At 47.6% G+C, this 18,679-nt stretch overlaps 1 protein-coding gene across 12 annotated transcripts in view; it reads right to left on the minus strand.

Moving 5' to 3' along the window:
* TLN2 (talin 2) overlaps positions 1-18,679 on the minus strand; it is a 493,069-nt gene that overhangs the window by 406,293 nt on the left and 68,097 nt on the right. Inside the window, exon 1 of one of the 12 annotated variants that reach the window (XM_081507552.1) lies at positions 5,678-5,959. The exons of the other annotated variants lie outside the window; for them this stretch is intronic. The gene's annotated coding sequence lies outside the window, so the exon portion shown is untranslated. Of the gene's footprint in view, positions 1-5,677; positions 5,960-18,679 lie in introns of those variants that run through there. 12 annotated transcript variants of the gene reach the window in all.

The following is an 18,679-nucleotide window of genomic DNA, read 5'->3' on the forward strand; positions in this document are numbered from 1 at the left end:
TTCTTGCCTGGAGAATCCCAGGGACGGGGGAGCCTGTTGGGCTGCCGTCTATGGGGTCACGCAGAGTCGGACACGACTGAAGCGACTTAGCAGCAGCTCCTTAGAAGAAAAGCTATGACAAACCTAGACAGTGTATTAAAAAGCAGAGATATCACTTTGCTGACAAAGGTCCATATAGTCAAAGCTATGGTTTTTCCAGTAGTCATGTACAGATGTAAAAGTTGGACCATAAAGAAGACTAAGTCCTAAAGAATTGATGCTTTCGAAATGTGGTGTTGGAGAAGTCTCCTGAGAGTCCCTTGGACAGCCAAGAGATGAAACCAGTCAATCCTAAAGGAAATCAATTCTGAATATTCATTGGAAGGATTGAAGCTGAAGCTCCAATATTTTGGCCACCTGATGTGAAGAGCTGATTCACTGGAAAAGACTCTGATGCTGGGAAAGATTGAGGACAGAAGGAGAAGAGGATGACAGAGGATGAGATGGTTGGATGGCATCATCAACTCAATGAAAGCAAGCTTCAGGAAACTCCAGGAGACAGAAAAGAACAGAGAAGCCTGGCATGCTGCAGGCTATGGGGTTGCAAAGTGTCGGACACGACTTAGCGACTAAACAAGAACATACCCTGTGGAGGACAGACACACAGTAGACAGTGCTCCATAAAGGAAATACTGCAGTTCCTCATCTCTCACTATGTCTCTCCTACTCTTCTCCTAGCTCAAGTCTGCAGTTCAAAAAAGCAAAGCAAGGGACTTCCCTGATGGCTCAGTGGTGAAGACTCCAGGCTCCCAGTGCAGGGGGCCAAGCTTTGATCCCTGGTCAGGGAACTGATCCCACATGTCACAGCTAAGACTTTTACACATCAGTGCAGCCAAAAAAAATTTTTTTTAAAAAATAAAAAATTTTTATTTTAAAAATAAATAAATAAGCAACACAAAAGCCAAAATACAAAACCCACTCTCTAATATGTCACCTTCAAAAGTGGAACATCCCTATGGATTCTGCCCTTTCTCCTAAGTTCAAGACTGGCATAGCTTGCTGTGCGCCTGTGTGTGTGTGTGTGTGTGTGTGTGCACGCGCGTGTGTGTAAGCACTCGACGACACATATGCATGCAAGCCCAACATTCTTGACAGACTCAAAACAATAGCTTATAGGGAAACTCTTGCTCAGAGCTCAGGAAAAGTAAAGGCCAGCCAATTCCAGAAAAACAAAGGGTTTTAGCAACTAACACGAGAACAAAATGATCTCATGCCCCTTTCCCACTGCGCCTGTGCCTAAGTGGGATCCTTCTCAAACTTGAAGTGCTCATTCAGAGGCAGTCACTGTTTCCACCCTAGGGAAACCCACAGGGAGGATGGCCAAGCCAGGAAGCAGATTCCAGAGGTAGCTTTTTGATGTTTAACTCAGACAACCCACAGATGGGGGATCCTCAGCCAAGGAGGGGCTGGAATGCTCGGTGAGGCAGGAGACCTCGTCCTCAGGGCATTAGTCACTACATCCAATAGCCAGTTCCTTTACATCAAGGGCCTGGCCCAGGAATGAAGGTAGACCCTCCAATAACAGGCCTGCATCTCTGGGGCCCTAGACTGTGCTTAAACTTCCTTTCTTTCTCTTTTAATTTATTTTTGGCTATACTGGGTCTTGCTGCTGTACATGGGCTACTCTCTAGTTGGGGTGCTCAGGCTTCTCATTGAGATGGCTTCTCTTGTGGCAGAGCATGGGCTCTAGGCACACGGGCTTCAGTAGTTGCAGCACATGGGCTTAGCCACCCCAAGGCATGTGGGATCTTCCAGGACCAGGGATTGAACCCATGTCCTCTGAATTGGCAGGCAGATTAACAACCACTGGACCACCAGGAAAGTCCCTGTGCTTCCACTTTCAATCCTCGAGATTCTCTTACATCTCAGCGAACACAGACAGGAAAAGACCATATTCACAGGGCTCCTGGTGCCTTCCCACCATTATCACATAGACTGGCACACAGCCTAAAGGGACAGATGAAAGCAGTGAGCATGCTCCAGATTTCCTACACAGTGCAGACCCCACCCCCCGCCCCCCCCCCACTCCACAAACACACCAGAATAGTTGTATTTCTGGTTCCCTTGGAGAGAGGAACCATCAAGACGTAAATGCTCTTAAATCAATTTTTAATTCATCCCCAAAGCCCCACATGCATTTTTAAAACAGCAAAAAATAATTCTAGGGCATTACTAATTTATTCTATAAGCAAATACTTAATACATATGGATTAAGGATCCCTTGAATGACTTCCACAACACAATAAAATAGCCTGTGTTCCACCTCAAAGTGGTGCTGGGGTAGGAATTGAGGGAGTAAAAAATAACCCAAAAAACACGCCAAAACATTGGCCATACTTAGACGCTATTCTGTTTGGAAGAAACTCTAAATAAGTCACGTGTGAAGGTATGAATTATTTTTGAAATCAGCCACAACCTGCATCACTCCCGCAGCTGGGTGATGATCTCCAGCGTACAACCCCCAACCACCGTCCCATGCACAGCTCTCCTGCAATTCCCTTTGCAGGGACCCCACCACTGTGCTTTTGATAGGGTTCCAAATCATCTCCTCTCTGGTCTGTCTCACCTGGAGGTCCCTGAGGGCAACCTTAGTACCCTGCACAGGGCACCCAGGAGATCAATAGTAAGGAACAGGTGGGAAGAGGGAGAGAGGTGATATTTTACAGAGGCTGCTGCAGGTAACTAAGATGAACGATAATAAATTTGAGGGAGGAGGATGGGTATAAGTGTACCTTTCCCTGCCCCCAGACCAGCATAGCTCAGCCATTGCTCAATCAAGTTTGAAAACCCAGGACTGTAATAAAGATACAAGGAAACAGTCTTCCCAGAGGCCCAGTCCACATGAGCAGCCAGCTTCCCCATCCATCAGCCTGACAGCAGTAGAGACAGAAGTAGACTGGAAGGCGCTCGCTGTCCTCTGCCTCCTGCCTTCAGAGCTGCATTTTCCACCTCCTTTCTCCTTTCTCTCCTGCACTTGACATTCACTGATTCCAGCTGCAGTTCAAACCTCTTAGCCGGGGAAAAGGCCCTGCACACCCTGACCCCCTCTTGAGTTCCCCTGACTCAGCCACTGCCCAGAGACGCCCCTCCCCTCCCACCCTCGCAGCCGCAACCTAGCCCTGGGAGTGCGGCTGGTGTCGGGGATTCTCCCCACCCCACCATATCCTGCCTTCTCCTCGCCCCCTTTGAGGTTTGTCCCCAAGCCATTCCTTCCAGGAAAGCCCAACACCCTTATCTGATTGATATCAATCTACCTCCCCTCAAAACCCAGATCAAATGCTCTCAAGCCTCCAACATGACCCCTCTGAGCCTCCCAATCAAAATTAGTCTTTCCTCATATATGCCATGCCAGACACTTTTAACCCCCTGTGAGACACCCAATATCCAGAGCGTTAGTTTCTGTGTGCCCTTTCACACTCCTCCCTAGACTGAGTTCCTGGAGGGCAAGAATGCTATGTAGGGAACAAAGATAAAGGTGTCTCAAACAGTGAAGCCTCGTGACAAAACAGTCCAGACTCGGATACCTATGAAATGCCTATGCCTTGGTGTTAAAATTCTTATGGGTTTCAGGGTGACAATTCTAGAATCAAATCAAGCACACAAATAGCCAAAACAAGGGTTTATAGGTTTGGGGGGTTTTTTTGTTTGTTTGGGTACACTCTAGTAACTCAACCACATTAGTCCATAAGTTCAGGCTCTATCTCCCCAGGAAACAGACTTCTTCAGTGTTCCCTGGGGACCAAAAATGGCTGCAACTTCAAAATGCAGAGGCACACTCCTCTTTAGAAAAGACACAGCATCTCGATAAGTAACATTATTAAAGAAGCTGAATTTATAAACTCACTCTCATGGCATAGATTTCTTTTTGAGAAATCAACCCACACGCTTTTTCTTCTGATTCATTGAATGTGTTATGCGGGTCTAGAATCCAGACACTTCCCTAAGTCAGAAAATCCATTTGCTCGTGAAAAGACAGAAATGGCAACATCGTTATGCTGGTCTCCAATGAGAAGCCGGCTTACAAGCTCCAAATAAAGTAAGGAGGCAATATTTGACCCCAGTCAAGAAGCCTCTGGGATCTGTTTTCCCCTCAACACAAATGTTTCTCATTTGGTCCAAGCTCCGTTTCAATTACATGCCAAGAAAAGACAAAGAAAAACCCACTACCACCCACTCCTGCTTTCATGAAAGCATTATAAATTATCTTTATTACGTCATATAGTAAAGTGGCCTCACATAAGGCAAAGCTGACAAATGGTTGCAGCAGCCGTTTTCCTGCCTTGTTCATAGGTGTTCCCCTGCTTGTCTGCCAGGCAGTGGCCTTTCCTCTCCAGAAAACAGCCGGGGGACTTGGGTCTCGTCTGAAGCCTTTGATGTTTGTTTCTAAAGGACTGTTGTGAACATCAACAGAATAAAACAACTTCTGTGTAACATTAAATAATGTTTATTTCAGCAACAAAACTTGAATGAACAGAGTGTCTTAACAGTCTATCTTTCCTCAGCTAAGTCAATCCCAGCTATAAGCAGGAGGTCAGTAGTTTTAACTTCCACCTAGAGCCCATAGGTTGGGCTTCCCAGGTAGCACAGTGGTAAAGAATCCACCTGCCAATGCAGGAGACACAGGTGATGCAGGTTCAATCCCTGGGTCAGAAAGATCCCTTGGAGGAGGAAATGGCAACCTGCCCCTGTATTCTTGCCTGGAGGATTCCACGGACAGAGGAGCCTGGTGGGCTGCAGTCCATGGGGTTGCAAAGAGTCCAACACCACTGAGCGACTGAGCACCACAACAGAGCCCACAGGCCAACTCCCTGGTCACCATTCAGGTAGAAGCATTTCAGAGAAATTCAAATCACCAAGCTATCTCCTCTGGCACCGTCCTTCAATTGAGTACACTCTTAAAGTGTTAAACTCTGAGGGTCCTACAGCAGCACCAGATCCATCCTCTTTCCAGTTTTGGTTACAGGCCCACACTCCAGAATGGAAGCCAAAGCTTTCCCATTTAAACCAAAAAGAAAGGAAGGAAAATGTGAAGCACCTGAATTCTAAAGACTGCTGCTGCTACTGCTGCTAAGTCGCTTCAGTCGTGTCCGACTCTGTGCGACCCCACAGACGGCAGTCCACCAGGCTCCGCCGTCCCTGGGATTCTCCAGGCAAGGACACTGGAGTGGGTTGCCATTTCCTTCTCCAGTGCATGAAAGGGAAAAGTGAAAGTGAAGTCGCTCAGTCGTGTCCGACTCTTAGCGACCCCGTGGACTGCAGCCTACCAGGCTCCTCCGTCCATGGGATTTTCCAGGCAAGAGTAGTGGAGTGGGGTGCCATCGCCTTCTCCGTTCTAAAGACTAGACAACCTTTATTATCAGTGTCTACTCTTCCCAAGGTCCTGAATGGTGGTTGGTATGAACTTACACACGATTCTATACTCAAGGTCTACCTTTTTCATTCCAACCAGAAATTTTAGATGTAGTAGGAACCTTGGAAATTCCTGGGCCCATGGCTTATCAAATTCTCCTGCCAGAATTTCACTCGACAAAAGAGGGTGGGCCACCAGGATTGGGAAGCCATTCATAGCAAGCATGAGATGTTGTTCATTTCATTCAAGTTCTAGCTTCAATTCTTATCATGCAGATTTTCCACTTACTCAATCTATACATGTGGCCAGTGCCTCTTGTGGCTTGTTCCACCTCTCCCTTGAGAAGTTCTTTCTGTTTCTTCCTTAATAAACTTGCTTAAATATATATATATTTATGTACATGCTAAAGTACCTCATTTTCCAAATTCCCTGGGTGAAATTAAGGCTTCAATAATAATCTTAGGAGTATTCTGTGGTTTCATACACCCAGGCTAGGCTCACCACCCTGCAGTTCACCGTGGTCCAGGAAGCAGGAATCTTAACTCCATTCTTTCTGCAGACAAGGAACCCGAATGTTTGATGACTTCACAAAGAGAGCTGGAGGCAGCCCCAAGTACAAAACCCAGGTCTCTCCACCCTCTGAGTCGGGGGCTCTTCACCCATTTGCATCCAACAGGTCCTAGCCACCCAGAGTCAATCCTTAACTCATAAGGTCCTGGTCCACTTTAAAATCTGTCCCTACCTGTGCTCTATATTCAGGCAGGTTTAAGTTAATCAGTGTTTTCTTCTGAGCTTACCTCAAGGTTCACAAAATGGGAACCTGAATTTTCATGGGTTTCAGATTGCCAAAATCTCCTTGGCCTTTGGAAATATTTTGACTTCTCACCCACTCACAGTGCACTGTGTCCCCATTGACACACAGTGCCTAAAATTAAAAGTACAAGCTGCTTCATGAAGGACAAGTCAGCATTCAAAATCTAAAAAGAAAACCAAATCAAATCTACAAGGGAAAACTGTCATCCCAAACACAATGCAATTCAGCTCAGAACGATGCTGACCACTTACCCATAAATGGCGTTGGAGCCAGTGTTACCTACTGTTAGAGATGGCTCAGGTGGCAAAGAATCTGCCTGCAATGAGGGAGACCCAGGTTCAACCTCTGGGTCAGGAAGATCCCCTGGAGAAAGGAATGGCTAACCATTCCAGTACACTTGCCTGGAGAATTCCATGGACAGAGAAGCCTGGCAGGTACAGTCCATGGGGTTGCAGAGCCGGACATGACTGAGGGACTAACACTTTCACTTCACATTTCAAAGCAAAAGGGGAAAGGGGCCATGCCAATACAAAAGTTGTATCTATCAATTTCAAGAGGCATCATATACATCTAAAGCAGTGGTTTTCCATAGGGAGCAATTTTAACCCCTCAAGGGACAGTTGGGGATATCTGGAGACATTTTTGTCTGTCACAATTTAAGTGGGAGAGGGAGATGCTACTACTCTCTAGTGGGTAGAGGCCAGGGTTGGAGCTAAACATCCTATTATGCACAGGACAGCCCCCACAAAAAGAACTGTCCAGCCCCAAATGTGAATGGTACTGAGGTTTAGTACATGTACCTAAAACACAGGCAGAATACTAGGGTGAAGTCCTGAGTCTTGCCTCTTCCCTGATGAGGTCTTGGTCTGGGCAAAGCACCTGAATTTCTGGGTCTCTGGTTCACTGTCACTCAAAGAGGTCGGCCTGTCTCAGAGATTTTACAACCTCAGCACTGAGTTCAAACATTATGTCTGCAAGCCTTCCAGCATGGCAGCTCTCCAAGCCTTTGCGGCTACTGTTTCTCACCCTAACACCCTTCACCAGGGGCATTTCCCACCAGTCCTCACTCAGGTCCATCACATTTCCCTTGCAAGGAGGAGCAGTGCTGAAAGCGACCTGTTTCTTAGTATTGCCAAGCGTCACACATGTTCTCGGTGATCTCTCAGTTCACAGAAATGAAAGCAGAGAGTTCCTGGATACAACCTTCTTCCAACTCTAAAACCATTCTATGCAGTCAACAAACCAAGGACAGATATGTAAGCTTCATTTTACATTCTGTATTCTGCTTTGAAAAAATGCCTAAGCAAATAAAAGAAAAAAGTTTTATAATAAAATTAAAAGAAAACAGCATGGCTGCAATGGTATTAAATGACGTAGAAGGTTTTTTTGCATTTTCATAATATTTGCAGCCATCCACCCCAACTTGAGGAGCAGACTCAGTATGAAGTCACAGTTTTGTGGACAGAGTCAATATGAGACCATCTTCCCATTCTCAAGACCTTCTCTACTGGCTCCATCTGTAGACACGACTTCCATGAGACCAGCTTAGCTGAGAGGCTGAGCCCCTCCATATACAATCCAATGGTATCTAAAACCATAGAACACAGGAATTGTTTTACAAGTAGAATTCTCACTTTTAGGAAAACAAATAGAACCTGTCTGACTAGAGGGAGAAAATTAACAACTTAAACTGCCTTCATAAGTCCACATTGCTCTCTCTCTCAACGAAGGCAAAAGAGCAAACCACTTGTCCAGTTACACTACTTCGGAATTCCTGTGTCTCCATTGCGCTCAAAGCCAATGATTCTCCAGATCCCAAGCTGGGACACAGTACCTGGATTCACGGGAAAAGTAGAAGACACCCAGAAGAGAAAAGAGAGAAGTGTAATTTCTAAGACTAAAAAGCAATAGCACACACCCGTGCTGCAAGATGAAGGGTTTTCACACATTTCATTTGCCTCAAAAAACAAACAAACCAACACTCCCCACAAGTTTTCCAGTACACCCATCATCCATAAAGCAAATGGGAAGAAGAAATCCAAAAATCATTTAAGAGGAAGAACAAAAACTAGTGAAAACTCTACAGATGGCAACAGAGAGTTAATGTCTTGAGGCAAGGCTTCCTCTCGGCAAGTACAAATCTGAAATCATAATAAAGATGCTGAAGGATTTAGTCATGAGCCCTCCCCTCTGCCATCAGAAGGAATGGCAAAAATGCAGAGAGTGCTGGGAGACAGAACATTTCATTTCTTTCTAACTGTGCAAAGAATTTGCATTTAAAAGGAGCATTTAATCAGTGCTTCTAAGAATGCTTGATATTAGGCTGCAAGAAGAATAAAAGTGGTCCTCCACAACATCAAATTTCTAATTATTTAATTGCAACACAAGTATCTGCATTCCCTGGTGGATTCTATCTGTGTTCCCTGGTGGATTTGAGAACACTTGTAGCTAATTACATCTTCCCAGTCAGGTGTAATTTCAAATATAGTCAAATACAGACAACTCTTAAAATATAGTCAAATCAGATTACTAAACAGTAACAAGGATAAAAAGTATCTTCCTGTTGACTAAACACCCCATGAGTCAAACTTTACTTTCTATATAATTTCACATTTACAAAGAAAGTAGCATCAAAGAGATAAAGATTTGTATGAGAACTAAAAACCATTAGGAAAGCAAAAGGCATTTTTTTCTTGAGCAGCTAAGTGCTGAACATCTACTGTGAGAAGGATGGGATGCTGAAGCAGGATCAAGGCAGCAGGACTCAGTGGCAGGAAAACCCAAGAGAGACCCCTCACCCACCCAAGCCAGGAAGGGGAGTACTTATATTCACAGGACCTGTAAATTAATAACCCTGATTCTCAACATCTACATTCAAAACACAAAACTAAAATTCGATTTTTTTTTTTAAAGGAAGAAGGATGAAAGAGAGGGATCCAGGGGGAACACCAGAGAGTGCCTCATTTCCTCTGCCAACAAAGTGGGATCAGGGCTTCCCTGGTGGCTCAGACAGTAAAGAATCCACCTGCAATGCAGAGGAGACCTAGGTTCAATCCCTGAGTCAGGAAGATCCATTGGAGAAGGGAATGGCAACCCACTCCCAGTATTCTTGCCTGGAGAATCCCATGGATGGAGGAGCCTGGAGGGCTACAGTCCATGGCGTCACAAAGAGTCAGACACAGTGGAGTGACTAACACTTTCACTTCACTCACTTCAGTGGCTTTGTTCTAAGTAATTTGTGAAATGTAGGAGGGGCTTTGTCTTCTTTACTCTCTAACAGCATTGCAGGGTAGAAAGAAATACTAGAAAAATATTAATACAAGTTTTAAAAAAGGGTTACAGAGCCGTGGGGCTGGAAAGAAGGCAAGAGCACCCTGTTCTGCAGCGGAATAAATGCTCCAGTGAGACACGAGGCTCTTGCAATTATAGCCACCAGCTGAACTGAACAACATAAAGGGAATTCTTGGGAATCTGAAGCTGTCTTCCCATCTCCTTCCACATCCTCCTCACTCGGGTGGCTGCTCTGTGGTCAGGATAGCTTTTCATCAGTGCTAGATGACTTCCTAACAAGGGCATTTTAATTAAAGATGAGACATGAGGCAATGCAAGTGAAAAGAGCCCTCAGCCAGGGATGGTGTCCAGCCTGAAGCCTCCATGTGGCTCCAGTTCCGACCAGGGCCTGGCACCAAGCTGGCTTCGTATGTGCTGGTTCTGGACCTGGACAGGCGGCCTAGACCTGCTGGCAAGAGCCACACTCGCAGCTCAGGGCCATTTCCTGAGCTGGTGCTCTCATTATTTCAGCCTACTGCACTACCCCACCCTTCTCCCCCAAACTGAGTGTCCCCTCCAGCTAAGCAGCCTTCCCCAGCATCCCCAAGGGGTGACACCTTTATCATCCGTGCCTGGCAAATTCCCAGGCTGGGGATCTGGACCATGAGGGTCCAGGGAGATGAGTCACTGGCTCAACACCAAGAACCCAGCAGGTAGCGCTGGTTTCCAAAACAGATGGTCCTAACAACTCATGGAGCAACCAGCCAACTCCACGGCTCTTCCCTTAACTGGACTGCCCACAGGCCTTTCACACTGAGGCCAAGGGCCAGCTGTGGACAGCTGATGCATGCCACCCCACTCTCTCCTGAGGGTTTCTGTAAAACAACAACAACAAAATTTCCAGCCCTCCTCCTCCTCCTAACTCCTACAGAGATTGTCCCAGGCCATTACCTCATCAGCTTGGATAGGGTCTAGCCAACACTTGGACTTTCCTGTGCTGACCCGGCCATTCTTGAGTCAGCAGCAATCTCCTTCAGAGCTCCTGCGTGTGTTCTTCCCTCTGCCTGGAGTATTCTGGCCCAGGTGCCTCACCTGGATGGCAAACTTTCATCCTTCAAGTCTTAGCTTAAATGGCATCTCTCAAGAGACTCATCCAAATTTCCTGCCCCTCACTCCTCGGCTCCCCCCCCTCACTAGGCTTTGCTCCTCTTGCTCCCAGCTGTCGGCCCAGGACTGGAGTGGAGCTTGGCCCACAGTGGATTCCCAGGCATGATTTACTCCACGAATGAATGCCCCAGGAAAAGTAAATCAAAACCACATCTGAACTCTCTCTCCTCAGAATAAATCCATCCGTGTCAAAATGCACGTACAAGAATATTCACATCAGCTTGTTTATAAGAGCCCAAATCTGGAAACTACCAAAATGTCTGTGACTAGAAGAAGAGACCCTATGAATAAAAGGAATAAATACTAGACAACATCGGGAATGACAGGCCTACAATTCACAGGGCAGCATGGAAGCATCTCACAACCATCATGCTGAACAAAAGCAAGGAGAAACAAGGACACACTGGCAGATTCCATCTATAGAAAGTTCAAAGACGGTAAAAGTCAAATTGGGATAGTGATTCCAAGGAGGAGGCAATGTTACTGTTGGGGGCACCTGGGATTCTGGCTACACTCTTTCCTGATCTGGACGCAGGTTATACAAGTGTGCTCAGTTTGAGAATTCATCAAGTTGTAAATTTATGATTTGTGTACTTCAATTCTATTTCAACAAAGCTTCAAGACAACATCTGAAATAAACATGGGTTTCTTTCCTCTTTTTATGAAAATATTTATTTGGCTGCACCAACTCTTAGTTGCAGCATGACAGATCTTCGATCTTTGTTGTAGCTGCGAGATCTTTAGTTGGGGGCATGCAGGATTCAACTTCCTAACCAGATGGGGAGCACGTGTGGACCCATGGCTGATTCATGTCAATGTGTGGCGAAAACCACTACAATGTTGTAAAGTAATTGGCCCCCAACTAAAATAAATAAATTTATTAAAAAAAAAAAAATTTTCCTAACCAGGGATCAAACTAAGGCCCCCTGCATTAGGAGCACAAGGCACCAGGGAAGTCTCTGGGATTTTTCTCTTAAAAGAGCCAACTGAAGACACTATTCTGTCACAGGGCCCAACATCCTACACCCAGGCTTCCTCGGATGGTGTTTTGTGGGTGTGCAACACTAGCCTCCCTCTACATACATCTAGCATGTTGTCCAGCTGCCGTGTGACTGCATCTAAGGCTTCCAGGGCTCAAATCCACCAGGACAATGCTATCTGCTACAATATTCTTCTTCCTCATAGTCCCAGAAATGCAAGACTGGGTCCTAACATTACTGACTTTAGATGGAAACAGGTGACAAGAATCACTGCCTACCTACATAGACTGAATGCTTGTGTTGCACTTGTCCCTGCCCCCCAAATTCATATGTTGAAATCCTACCCCCCCAGTGTGATGGTATTTGGAAGATGGTTAGGTAATGAAGATGGAGCCCTTGTGAATGGGGTTAGCGCCCTTATAAGAGAGACCCTAGAGAGCTCCCCAGCTCCTTCTACCATACGAGAACTCAGTGAGACGACAAGGAAGCGGGTTCTCAGATACCGAATCCATCAGCGCCTTGGTCGTTGTAGACTTTTCAGTCCCCAGAACAGTGATACAAATTCCTTTTGTTTATAAGTTGCCCTGTCTGTGGTACTGTTAGAGCAGCCCGAACTGCCTAAGACGCATTCCTCTACAATCACAGCACACGGGCAGACACGTGAGGCCACAACTCTGCTCAAAACCCAATGACCTGGACCTCCCTGGTGGTTCAGTGGTTAAGAATCCGCCTGCCAATGCAGGAGACACAGGTTCCATCCCTAGCCATGAGCATTCCACATGTCACAGGGCAGCCAAGCCCTCACACCGCAACTACTGAGCCCATGCACCTAGACCTTGTACTCCACAACTAGAGAACAGCCCCTACTCGCCCCAACTAGAGAAAGCCTGTGAGCAGCAATGAAGACCCAATGCAGCCAAAATTTATTAGTTAATTTTTAAAAAACCAATGAGCTGAGGCCCTGGGTCACACAAAGGGAACAAGAAGCATGGGTTACCTGCTATCTTTCTAGTAATTTCCTCTTTTGAAAGTTGTTCGTGAAAATTGATCATTCAAGGGAAACTCCTCTTAGGCAGGAAAAAAAAAAACCAGCGAGTGACAAAGCAGTGGCCTCTTGGCTCAGTCCAAAGCTTAGGAGCAGAGACAGCTAAATGGCCCCAGGCCAACTATGATCTGGAGGACACACAGCCAGCAGAGAATCAGAGGGAGGAGAAGAGAGAACTGCGCCTGCCCAGGACATCTACTGAGACACAGTCAGTGACAGGTCTGTGCGTTCAAGGGCCCAAACCACAAATACTAGTTGGATCATGATCCTACTGCTGCTGCTGCTGCTAAGTCGCTTCAGTTGTGCCCAACTCTTCGCAACCCCATGGACTGCAGCCCACCAGGCTCCTCCATCTGTGGGGTTTTCCAGGCAAGAGTACTGGAGTGGGGTGCTATTACCTTCTCCACATGATCCTACCGCCAACCTGCAAAACAGATGTCCACACTCGACTTGCCTGGTATGCGTGTGCACTTTCACTCACACACACTCCACACACTTGCACACATACTCTCACCTCCAACTCGAATAAACTTCCCTCTGTTGAAAATTAATCTCACCAAATATTCCAGCTTGAGGAATAGTGCAAAGGTATACAGTTACTGGGGTTTCCCTGGTGGCTCTGACAGTAAAGACTCCGCCTGCAATGCGGAAGACAAGGGTTCGACCCCTGGGTTGGGAAGATCCCCTGGAGAAGGACATGGCAGTATTCTTGCCTGGGAAATCCCATGGACAGAAGAATCGGGCAGGCTACAGTCCCTGGGTTCACAAAGAGTCAGACACAACTGAGCAACTAACATTTTCTCTTTCATTGATTTATAAAATATGTTCCCTTCCTGAATGAAGTACAATCCTGTTTTGTCATTCCATCTATCTATGCTTCCGCCCTGGAAAGGTAGAAAGAGCAGATCAATTGATCTCTGTTTCAATTTCTTTTTTTTTAAACCAGACCTACTGGTTTCCGAAGGTAGCCTGTGCCGTGTGAATAAGCAGACTCCTGGGATGGGGGTCCCACTACCATGGCCCCCACTCAGGTCCACTTGTCACAGGGAAGTGAAATAGGAGAGGAGGGCAGTAAGAAACTGCCTGGCTGAACTCGTCTGGGCAAATGACAGGACCCCTCAACCCGCACAAAACTCACATTTCTTAACTCTGTGGAACGCCTCCCCCACCTAGAGGTCTGGGAGCTGCTCCAGGAATGGTGCAGACAACCAGGACCAGACAGACACGGCTCTTTATTGACAATGAATCCATGCGCCCTTTCTCATTAGGCCCAGCTCAGAAGAAGAAATGAGAATCACACAAGGACCCAGGGCCCCAAGGTGACAACAACTGCAAACTTGTCAGTTCTAATTCCCATCTCAAGGAATGCGGGGCAGTGCGGGGGGTAAACCCTGCCTCAGCATGGGCATGGAGAGAAAGTGGAAGGAGGCACAAGAGCAAGCTTTGTCCCCCATCGCTGGCCCCACGGGAACGTTCGCCCATCGGCAATGCCAGCAGAGCCACAACAGAGCTGGTCCGGGAGCTGCCGCGAATAAAGATCCCATTGTTGCCGCCTGTGAGGTTTTCAAAGCCCACGACACAGAAGCCAAGGCCTGACAACTGTCGGGGAGGAGCAGCAGGTCGGACTTGTCACCATCATCTGAGGAAACCTTTTACCCGTTTTATGGCCAACCTGCCTCCCCACGACTGCTCTTTACACCAGGACAGGGAGCTCTAGACATGACAGGCCACAGGAAAGGACAGAACAACAGGGACTCTGTCCTGGGCGTGCAAAGCAGAAGGTGACAAATGAGAGAGACTGGCTAAAAGCGAGCAGAGAAGGGGACCAAATGTGTCTTGGCCACCCTCCCTGCAACCCACCCAGGGTTCCTGCATCTGGCAACTGGCCCTCACTAAGGCACAGGCAAGCATGTGCCTTCGCAAGTTCCCACACACCTTTTGTCCAGTCCCTCAGCTTGTCACGGCCTTGTCAGCCAAAGACGGCGAAGGCGCCAACACAAACCAGCCAGCTTCCTGCCTCTCCAGACCCCACATCCCTCAGTCCTGGCGGGATCCCTCCCTGGGCAGGACCACTCTCCCAGGGAGGCAGGTCATTTGAAAAGCCTCTTCTGCCAGTAAGGTTGGACCACCAAGTAAGATGGGGCCCAGCTCCCCTGCACAGTCATCTACCCCTGCCTGAAATAATTCACAGCTCAAATATTCAGAGTTGCTCAGTTGTATCCGATTCTTTGTGACCCCATGGACTGTAGCCTACCAGGCTCCTCTGTCCATGGAATTCTCCAGACAAGAATACTGGAGTGGGTTGCCATTCCCTTCTCCAAGGGATCTTCCCGACCCAGGAATTGAACCCACACAGTAGGTGATTCTTTGCCATCTGAGCCATCAGGGAAGCCCAAACATCCCCTGGAAACCCAAGGAGATCCCCCTTTACGAAGAGCAGACAGCACATGGGCAAGCTACAAAGCATGTCAAACACTCACAAGTTTTAAGACTTAGTTCGAAAGCATGATGTCCTACTATCAAATCCTCTCCTCCCCAGACCCTCATTGCTAGGGAGTCAAAGAGCCCTGCACACCCTCTTTCCTGCCAGAAGGCAGCAAGAGGGGACAGAACAAGGGAGAACCTCAGCGGTGAGATACGTTCCAGACAATACTCTGGGGCAATGCCAAGCCCCAAGAACAGAAATGGCCATACGTGTCTGTACTTCCAGTCTCCCGGGGAGATCAGAGCCTCTGAAAGCACACTGACTATGTGATAAGCCCTCGTACCCACCCCAACCACTAAGAATCTAAAATTAGCCAGAAAAAGCAAGCACTCAGCCCCACTTCTCCTACACCGCATCTGATAAGTGTCACTACCTCCTCTGGCAATGACTTGTCTCGGGGAGTGCTATAAATACCACCGAGGCCTACCCGATGTGAATTATGAATACCAGGAATAGTTTCAGGGTTTCCAGGCACTCGCTATGTGACAGAGGTGTCAAATTCAAAGTTGCCTGTGCAAGACGCAAATGCAGAGAACACACAAATCCCTTCCACCCCGCCCTGCCTTCCAAACCTTGGGGAGGATTCCTCCAGCACAGCCACCTCCCGCATGGCTGAAACCGCTGCCAGCACCACCACCCTAGAAATCCAGTGAGATGCTCTTCACTTCTTATCAAATTGCTAGCAAGTTTGAGATGCAGGGACTTACGTGGTTTGAAGTTATAGATAAAGACAAGTAGGATTTCAGCTTTCTTAGGTACTTAAATCTCAGAGCTTTTAAGGGGATGCACGTGTGTACTCAGTCTCTCAGTTGTGTCTGACTCGAGCGACTGAACTGAACTGGACTGTAGCTCGCCAGGCTCCTCTGTCCATGAGATTCTCCAGGCAAGAATACTGGAGTGGGTTGCCGTTTCCTACTCCGGGGGATCTTCCCGACCCAGGGATTGAACCCACATCTCCTGCATTGCAGGAGGATTCTTTACCACTGAGCCACCAGGGAAGCCCTTTAAAGGGATGAGGCCCTTGAAAACAGAGGCTGGAGGGGAAGCAGGTATTGACTGGATGACCCCAAGTGATTTCTGTTTCCCTCACACCTTGTATCCAGAGGGTGTTTAATCGATGTCTGTGGAATGACATTCAATTTGGGGGCTTTCAGGGGTTCAAAACTGCAGAATCCTAACCCCCAGGGTCTTGGCTGGTGGCACTGGCACAGATAAGCGAACTTGCTGAAGAGCAGAAACTCAGCTAGGACACTGGATTGGGTGAGAGATAAAGTCCTCAGCACAGAGAGTAGATGGGGGTGGGGAATGATTTGGGAAGACAGAAGCCCAGGGATGCAGATACACAGATGTAAGAAACAGGACAAGAAGGTGGGTCCAGGCAGTACGGTGTTCCAGAGGCGAAAGGGAGAGAGAGTGTTAAGAGAAAAGGATGATAAACAGCAAGATGTGAAGGGAGGCAAGGATCCAGCTGTGAGAGTTGGCCCCCAAAGGACTGGGGGCGGAGAGGGCCTTCCAGAACAGTGTTCTGCTCAATGGTAGCTGTGGAAGTTGAGGAGCAGGGGCAAGAGGTATAGGCTACGACTCTTTTCTAAAGTTTGCCAACAGATATCTAACTTGACACTATACTAGTGGTGAAAAGAAAAATAATCACTCCCCATCAATTTACATCCCTAGGCTTTTAACACCCTTTTCTCCCTGATGTGCCTTCCTGCCTTTGCGTCTTTGTTCTTTCCAATGTTGTACAGAATCTCCAAGCTCAGTTGAGGCTGCACCTCCAGAAACCCTTCTAAGCTTCCCAGGTCCCCATCACTTCCTGACCCTGTTGGGTACCACTCTCCTGACCTGCAAATGGCAGCGACTGTGTGTCCTCTCTCATCACAAACTCCTGTGGACAGCGCCAAGGTCTCACTGTTTCCGTGTTTCTCTCAGTAGGTACCATAATCCTTTGTCCATGAGAGATCCTCAAAAAACAGCAATTAATAAGACTGTTTCTTTAAAACCAGTTGTTTTTCTCCCTCCTTTCCGCAGATTCTTCGTGCTTTGTAACAGTCGTAACTGCCCACACACCATCCCTATGTCAAATATTTCCCCAGTGTGTTTGATTCTGTCAGCCCCTGGGGAAGAACAGAACACGGCAGTGAATCGAAGGGACTAGAGTTGGGGGTAGAGGGAGAGAAGACAAGATACTCGAGTTTCTCTCTTCTCTTCCCCAAGCACCGCTTCAACCCCACCCCGCACTCCATCCCACATGGTCAGAGGAAGCCAGGGCCTTGGGAAGAATGCGCTGGAAGCATCTCTTCAAACCTTTATCCCAAGGAATTCAGGACTTATTGAGCTACCCTAGGTCATTTTTTTCTCTGAAGGGCTGAAATAACAAAAGCCAGACTTCTAGAGTCTGAGCTAAATACCTGGAGCTGGGATTTCCCTGATGGTCCAATGGTTAGGACTCTGTACTTCCACTTCACGGGGCATGGGTTCAGTCCCTGGTTGGGGGACTAAGATCCCACACGCCTTGCCGCACAGTCAGAAAAATAGAAGACCTGGACCTAAATGCTTGGAACAAAACCCCTTTCCTGCCCCAAGCCCTGCCCTCCCAGGGTCAAAATGAGGTCCAACAGAACTGAGCCAGGAGGAGCCAGTGGGCCAGATGCAGCAAATCTAACAACCAGACCTAAAAATGACCTCACACTCCATGAAGGTAACCCCACATGGGGTCTCCAAGTTCCCACTAAGGCTCCTAGACAGAGAAGCAGCAGCTGAGCAGGAGACAGACAGACCTCCAGCGGCCACCACCCTCAGCCAACCACACTCCTCCAGTGAGCCTGGAAGCTGCAAGGATGGAACATGAGAATGTCAAGGCCTGGCCTCCGCCATATGTGGGGGCAGCAGCTAAAGCCCTCTCTCCCTTGGGGTCCCATAGGCCTCCCTTCTCTCTCACATTTCTGCCTGCCTCTGCCACCAACACTTGCGTGAGGACTGCTCTGCAAAGTGGAAAGGAAACGTCCAGACTCCAGTCACAGCTGAGTCATTAACTATGGCATTAACTTTCCCAGGGAAGAAAAAGGCCAAAACGAGTCACCAATTGCTAGGGCTTCGAAACACCAAAATGAAATGCGTATGCCTTTACGGTGAACAAAGTATCATGCACACATGTGTCCTGCAAGTCTCAGGAGGCATCCTCAGCAGGCAGCACCCCCCCCCCAGCTCTCCCACAGGCTGCTGGGGGCCTGTGATCACATTTGTGGGTGGGCCTGGCCCTGTAGAGAATAGTACCAAACATTGATTTTCTCCACCTACTCACCAGCAGCTCAGGAAGGGCTCACACTGTTTGCAAGGCCTGAAAACTATTATTTTCTGTCCTCCAAAACACAGCCCCAGGAAGCCAAATCCAAGAGGGAGGGGATAAGTGCAAACAGTCACATGGAAAACACAGAGAAAGGAGAATTCAGTGCCAGCCTGACTTAGAGCAAATAGTGTCAGTGGCATTTTCGTTGAATTCTTAAACAGAAGGCGGACTCCAAGTGCCACC

Source organism: Giraffa tippelskirchi, chromosome 7 (assembly GCF_054371585.1).
Source record: "Giraffa tippelskirchi isolate mGirTip1 chromosome 7, T2T-mGirTip1v1.2.pri, whole genome shotgun sequence".
In the NCBI taxonomy this organism is placed as follows: domain Eukaryota; kingdom Metazoa; phylum Chordata; class Mammalia; order Artiodactyla; family Giraffidae; genus Giraffa; species Giraffa tippelskirchi.